The 7740-nt window shown below is 45.4% G+C and overlaps 1 long non-coding RNA gene across 1 annotated transcript; it reads right to left on the reverse strand.

The window, feature by feature from the left end:
- Positions 1–6146: 6146 nt before the first annotated feature.
- On the reverse strand, positions 6147–7496 carry LOC113977011. Its single transcript, XR_003537249.1, has 3 exons — positions 7384–7496; positions 7014–7081; positions 6147–6235 (listed from the first exon to the last, which is right to left on the reverse strand). It is a non-coding gene; the product is annotated as an uncharacterized LOC113977011 (long non-coding RNA).
- Between the last annotated feature and the right edge of the window lie 244 nt (positions 7497–7740).

The raw sequence follows: 7740 nt of genomic DNA on the forward strand, positions 1-7740 counted from the left end.
ATCCTCCAGGCTGGGAAGGATCCGTGCCTCCTTCGCAGCCCTCATCTGTCATCCTTTAATCTCGCCCTCTTTTATGCCTCAGATCCCGGCTCCCCGCTCCTGATTCCCGGGTTTATAGCCCTGACTTACTTCCCTCCTGTAACATTTTACTGCTCAGTTATCGGCCCTCGGGGGCCTCATTTACACAAGTGCTGTTTTCACTATAGTTAAGACTAATTCACTGGGTTACAGTTTGCTCTTACATCCCCCACTCTGTTCAGTTCCCAGTCTCTTCCCTCCTACATGGAAGAAAAGGATTTTTTTGTGGACAGGAGATCTTTTTTTTTTAATTTTTAAAATTATTTTAATTAAATTATTATATATATTATCATGGCTAGGCTTCGCGAACGAAGATTTGGGATATATATTATATATATAAAATAAAAAATATTAATTAATAATTTTAATTTTAAAGTGTTAATCCCCCTTTAGGTATTTCAAAGCCTGAATTGAATCCTCCCCCTGTGTATAGCACAATTCTGCCTGTTTTTCCCTGGTGCACATGTGCCCACTGGGCCCTCCAAGAGGTCTGTGGGACCTCAAGAGGAGACTTCATCTGGGATCTGCTCTCCTCATCCAGTCTGATGTTCTAGGGGAACAGAACCACAGTCCTAATAAAATCTCAGGAGCCACACATGTCCCTGTGTGTGCCTCCAGTCCAGCTCCTAGAATGTATGTGTGTGGCTTTTCATCCTCCCCCCCCCTTTTTTTTTGATTTATTTTCACTTTCTCACTGGATAAGGAAATACTTTCCTTGTCTTTTTTGTTCATTTCTTCCCTGGAGCTTTATATGGTTACTCCATGACCTTTAGAGCTCTACCTGCCTAAAACACACACAGGTACAGATACAGGTCAGCACACAGAGATCACATCTATTGGTGTGAGTACAGGATTCATTTCAATAAATCTCCCTAAGCAAGGCTCGTTTGCCAGTGCTGTTTGATTCCAAAGCTCCAACCCCAGCTGGGGTTGCGATTTATTTTGTTCATGGACCAGTTTTCATATAAAACCACAGCACAGTGAATGTCCTTCTCTACACTGACTAAGCCAACAGCACAGAATCACCTGCAGGAAGACAGAAGACACAGTCAAAGGTCACCTGTCAGCCCAGGGCTGGCCCCCAGGGCTGGTGCTGAGGAGAACAGGTCACTGTGACCTGCCTGGGGGTCATGCCCAACCAGACTTAATTCAGCTGCCTAAGCAAACAAAAGAGAAACTCCCAAATTTGAGTCTCATTAGAACCTCCAACCTTCCAGAATCAAGGCTCTGTTAAACTCCGTTTCAATAATTCCAAACAGCACCCTAACGGTGTCAATTACATGGAAAAGGAAACATGAATTGTGTAAATAATACTGTATTTTGTTACTTTTACAGGACCAAAAGCTTATTACCAACATCTACTAGATTTCCCAACCTATTGCAAGAGATTAATAGGTGTTTTAGCTTATCCCTGTTTTCTTTGATGGATAAACTGTGGCACAGAGAAATGAAATGAGTTGCCTCGGGTCATACAATGGACAGTTTCAGAACTGCATCACTGGACCAGATCTTTTCTCCTCATTTCTGTGTTTCTAAAAGGCAAACCCTCCAGGGGGTTTGGCACACACTTCCAAATGGTTTTCCAAACCTGCCAGTATTGGTTTAACTCCATTCCTACAGAAGCCAGTATGATGTGAACAGAATTAGACCAGTTATTATATTAAATGGTAACAGAGCTAAAGCACCACCAACTGCAGTTCAAAATCTCACCCAAATGCAGAATCAGTAGAACTCCAGAGGAAGTGGCAATATTAAAAAAAATCAAACCAGTATTAAAAAAACAAACAAACAAACAAAAACAAAACCAACAAAACCAAAACAAAACAAAGACCAAAAATTAAAACAAGAAATGAAAAGACAATCACAAGGATTTAAAGGTCATGGAGGAGCTCAGTGTGTTGCACTGTGGTTCTAATCTGTGACAGGGCTTCTGGCTACGATGGGATGCAAATAAATAATATCCCACAGGTGCATGTTGTTTGGGGATTGTTTTTTTTTCTTAAACTGGCTTCTTTGGAAACAGTGACCACAACCAGATCCTCATCCCACACACCTTCCTTTCCTTTGGACCCCACCTGCACCGTGCACCCAGATGAAAACAAGCATCCCTTTTTAACAAACAGGGATGTGCCTCAAGTGCTCCCTCGCAGCAGGCACATCAATACTCTGTTCATGGGAGCCTCGGGAAGTGTGTGATTATGTTCAGATTTTGTTCTTTGTGGTCCTTCCTCTCTCTCCACGTACCCAGTGTCCCCTTTTCCCCCCTCAGAGATGTGCCATGTGCTCCAATGTTTTCGCTTGATGGCTGATGGAGTCCCCCCACATGGAGGTGGGAGGAAGGAAGAAATCACAGCTCTGGTGCTGCACATGGCTCGTTCCTGGCCTGGCACGACACCCCCAGCACCACTGCCAGGAATTCTCTTTGAGACAAGGGTGTGAGTGCTGCAGGAGCCCCCTCAGACCCAGCTCCAGCTGGTATAGGCAGGGAAGAAACAACACATTAGAAATTCCTGCAAACCTTCAGACCACAGAAATCACATCTAATGTATTTATTTTAACAGTTAAAAGTTATGTTATTGCACTTTTCTATTCAGTGGGCAAAGCTACAGCTCCAAATTCCTTCATCAAAGCCCTGCCAGGTGCTCTTGTGGCAACTACCTGTGGGATTTGGAGACTCAGATCCCAGCTCCAAAGGAGGCTCACAGTGCAGGAAGAACCATTTCAGGAAAAACCATGTCCTGCCATCCAGCCATCCCTGACAAGGGGCTGATGCAGATGGATTTATCCCATGAAGCTGGAGCCCCAGTCAGCACCCAAACCTGACTGTTTCCACCCATTTCCATTGAGAAAGTGTGACCCACCCCACCATTCCTAGATGCACTAAGTACTTCACTCACTGCCCAACTCTGTGGAGACTTGGATTGGTAAAAGTGACTGTCCCTCTCCTCGGGGAGCTCAGCTCACTGACTCCAACAGACCTATTTATATGAGCAATAATTACTTCTCTGAATAAGGGATTAAATCTCCAGCTATTAGGCTCTAAAGTAAAAGCCCAAATGACAGACACTAATCTCTTCAGGGTACAGAAGTAGTTTTTAGATGGTACATTAACTGGTTGCGTGGCTTTATCCGGAGTCCCCATTCCATAATCAGGATGTGTGTGCCCTGGATCCTGCCAGATCCCAAACCAGCATCCACAGTGAGAGCAGGAGCAGTTTACCACCATGCTTCCCTGTGCAAACTCCATCCTAACCCCTTCCAATCCATGTGGAGCAGAAGGTGGGAGTGCAGTAGATTCCTGGATGTGTACACAGTGCCTGCTTTGTGATACACTTCATTTTCTAAACTATATACTCAGAAAGAGGGATGAGTTTGTCAAGGCTTAAGGGGGCTGTAACTGTCTCCAGCATGGAAACTCAAGGGAGGTCTGGAGGCAGGTGTTCCAAGGACAGCACAGCACTGGACAGCACTGGAGATGACACCCTGGGTGGTTTTCAGGGCTTAGAGATGGTGAAAAAGCACTTTCTGCAAGCTTAGCAATCTTTTATGTCACCCCACTCATTTGGAGAGGAAAAGACCCAGCGTTCCAGCATTCCATTTTCAAAGATTCCCAAGTGAGAAAGGAGTGCTGCATACCTCACTTGTGCTGTGATCCCATGGAACATCAGCAATGCAGAGGAGCTTTGCTTTGTTTTCCTTGTGCTCCAAGCAGGAGTTTTCACTCCCCGTGTTCAGTGAACCTAAAAAAATAAAGGGAAAACCTAAATAAAAAGTTCCACCTCAGAGGCAGGTGCTGAATGGGAAAATGGGCAAAGGTTCTTCCACTTCATTTCCAATATAATCCCACTTCCAGCTACGAGGCCTTGTCTGGAATGTCATGGCATGGATAAGGCACTCACTCCTTTCTTTGCAATGTGATAGAGGAGAGGGTGAGTGATGACTGGAAGTGCCAAGGGGTGCAAATCACAGAGGCTCCAGTTGGGAAAGCCAGAAAGTGGCAACTGAAAATGGGAAGTGAGGGAGAACTGAACTCTGGGTCAGCATTGCTGGAGTAATTTTGGCCACCACCGTGGGACCTCCCTAATAAAGCACTTGAATAACAAGGCTGGGGACGAGGAAGGAAGTAAAACTCCTTCAATGTTTGTGTATAAGTTTGATTCTCTGTGTGCATGAGGGTTTATTGGACAAAACTCCAGTTCAGCTCTGAGTCCCAGCAGTGCTCCTGCTTCCCCTCTCCTCACTAAAACTGGTATCAGTAACAAAAGGGATTGATGAAGGGCACACCAGCCTTTCTCCCAGAGGATCTAAAGACCAGCAGCCATGCCCTAAATCTGAAGGGTTCTCTGATCATTCCATTCTCTGGTAACCAACAACCCAAACACCAAAACTTGGCCATTTTCCCCCCCAAACCTGGGTGGTGTTTATTCACGTTGCCCGTACTCCAAGGGGTTAAAAGCCATTTTGTTCTGGGTGACTCAATTTCTAAAGCACTAAATTGCAAGCCATAAACCCATGCCATTATTTACTTTCCAGAAGATAACACAGAGCCAGCTTCTCCCCGTGTCTCTCTCCCTGCTTTGCTGCCCTTTGAAGGCATTCTGTGCCACTGCTGCTCGGCTCAGGAATTCCCAACTCCCAGCATATATGGAAAATCCCTGTCAAATAATAGCCCAGAAGAGGGAAGGAGGAAAGTTCCTGGAAAATCCTCGTCAAATAATAGCCCAGAAGAGGGAAGGAGGAAAGCTCCACTCAACACACTTGGTTCTCTCATGGCTGCCCTATTCCCCATCCCCAGATGGTTCCATGATTGTCTTCCCAGCCCCTTTGTTTTGGGAACAGAACAGCAGGAGCATCACACCCCACCACACCCATTTTTGGGGGAAGTGAAGGAGGGGCCAGTGGGAGTGAGGAGGGGTCACAGAGGAGCAGAATGAACTTGCTCTCAGAGAATCCTGGTGTCCACACTGCCGGGGTTCTTTTATCCTGTTTCACTTCAGTAAAAGCCTCAATTAACTCCACATTAATTATTAAATCAGAACAATGCGTCTTTGGGTTCCAGCAGCTAAATTCTGTTACTGCTGTTTCTTTGGGGAGCTTGGCTAGTTTTACAACTTAGGACATAAATATCTTTGATCAGGGAGTTCCTGGACTGTTGTTTTTATTTTTCTCTCTGTGGGAGCATTTTTAATCACAGTATCTCAGGCACACATGGGGGGAGCATTTCTGGGTTTGCTGCACATTAAAAACTTTTTACATCTCACACATACAGGCTCCAACAGGTGCTACAAACACAGCCTAAGAAAGCTCTCACATTAAGGCTCTCCAGGAAATGGGAAGCATTTGCACAGCCCCTCTAGAAGGGGCTGCTTCCTTGCAAGGTGAAGTGCTGGGTTCCATGAACGTGTTATTTAATTCCACAGCTCTTTCCACTCTGCTCCGTGGATGACCCAAGGAATTCTACTTGATAAAGCCAGTCTAGAAATATTTGCCTTTTTCTTGTCCTATTGTTGCCAGACACACACATTTACAGGACGTTTTTAGTTGGTCACTGACATCTCACTGAGCAGAGCCCCAACCTCTCTTATTTCCCCAGAGTATTCTCAAACTCTTGCTCTTGTAGATGAGCCTGATTATATTTACTGCTTTCTTGCCCCAGATTATTTTAGAGACAAATGGCTTTCCTAATGTCTCCTGGAGAGTCTCTGGCTCTTACTCACGACGTTCTAGGACCTTCCAGGGAACGAGCAGCTCTAGCACAGCAAAATGCTTTTATTTTTTTATGTGAGTGTAATGCATTTGGGAAAGAGCCAACCTGATAGGACCTGAATGCAAAGGCAACCCAGGAAGTATAGAAAAACAGACATAAGTAGGTAACAAAATTAAACTGGGCAGGCAGCTAAATCACACAGTCAGTCCCCTTTGCTGCATCCCTGTGCTGCCTGGATTTCTGTTCCTGCTCAGACTGGGGAACCTGGCAGAACTTTGTGCTTGACCTGCAGCACCACTGACAAATATGTGATTTGCTTTGCCTCTGGTGGAAATCCTGCAATATTTGCTGTAGCAGACTTACTGTGTGTCAGCCCACACGTCCTTCAGCAGTGCCACTGACCACAGCTCTCCAGTCCCCCTGCCAGGAACGACGAGAGGGAGGGAAAACCTACAGTAAATACGTTTGTATTAGAGAAGCTGCTCCTGTACGTCTCTTTTTAAAAACAAACAGAATGGTCTAGAAGGGGACCAGCAGTAAATGCTCCCTCCTAAATGCATGTTTTGAGATAATCTACACTTTGGCTGCATGAATGATTGTGTCTGGGAGCTGTGCATTTGCCATCACTGCACATCATGCTCAGAACCTTTCTGATCTTGCAGATTTTCGGGTGTAAGGTCATCCTGTGAGGCTGCTGAGGGCACAACCCTCTTGCTCAGCAGAAAACAAACAAAAAAAAAGCAGCCCCTGCAGCCAGGTCTAAGTTTCTGGCAGTACCTGTCTCAAAGATATGCCTGAAAGACACGACCCAGGGCTCTGGGTCACAGAGAAAAAGCAAGGCAGACAAAGGGCACACTGTGGGAAGGATGTCTGGCCACTGGGTGAACTGAAGCACCCACAAAAATGAGGCCCTGGACAGTGCTGCAAACAGCATGAATTCAGTCCCTGTTTGCCACACGCTGCCCTGTGATTCCCTTTGCAGTTTCCACATTATCTGATAGAAATCAAGCTGCCCGTCCCCCTGGTGCAGCTCAACATCTGCAAAATCCACCTTCCGAGGGGTTTTTATGATCTTGGATGAAAATTGCAACTGTGCCTTGCAGTTAATTAGGTAATCATTATTATTGGTTATTGTGGGAGTTTCTGAGAGTTGTATGAAAGCAGAACAGGAAGCTTGAGCTTATGGACTCACATCTCAGTCTAATTCAATATTCTTTATCAGACATACCTCTGCTGCAAAGTTCCTCTGGGGAGGAGCTCACTTCTTCTGCATGAAGTCAGCAACACTTCAAAATGCTATGAAAATAATTAATGAAATTACCATTATCAATCACGATAGATACCAGCAAAGCTGCCTGCCTATGGATAGCAAAATCCAAATATTATTGCCAATTTGGAAGGGATTATCAGTGGCAAGTGGAAGAGTCTCTCTAAAATGCTTAACTATGGCTTATTTTAATGCCCACCTCCATTTGCGTTTATGGGAGACATTATGGGATAGAATTCTGACTTTTACAGTTGGATAATGGGCAAATTAAAGAAAAATTAAGAGCAAGGACAAAGAAGCTTGTCTGCTTGAGAGAAGTCCACATGCTCACCCTGGTAAAATGTCCAGTGTGAAGCCCCACGATACTCCTGCTTGCAGCAGATTTATGTCAGTGGAGACCCTCTGGCACCAGTGGAATTGCTCTTCCACACCAGCAGCACCAGGGCCAGGTTCTCTGCAGGGGAAAGGAAAAGAGAAACAACCTGAACAGTCTGGATTTGTGTCTCGTGCCTCACACTCTGCCCTACTTAAACAGCACGGAACTGTCCCTCCCTTCTGGCAGGGTCTGAGAGCAGTGACAACTGTCCACAGCCACCTCCCTCACCTGAGCACCCACAGCACAGGCACTTCTTAATCACACATCACACCACTCATTCCTCCAAGGCATTTTGATTATCCCCTAATCTCA

The sequence above is a fragment of the Neopelma chrysocephalum genome, unplaced genomic scaffold (assembly GCF_003984885.1).
Source record: "Neopelma chrysocephalum unplaced genomic scaffold, ASM398488v2 Primary Assembly neopelma1_196, whole genome shotgun sequence".
Lineage (NCBI taxonomy): Eukaryota > Metazoa > Chordata > Aves > Passeriformes > Pipridae > Neopelma > Neopelma chrysocephalum.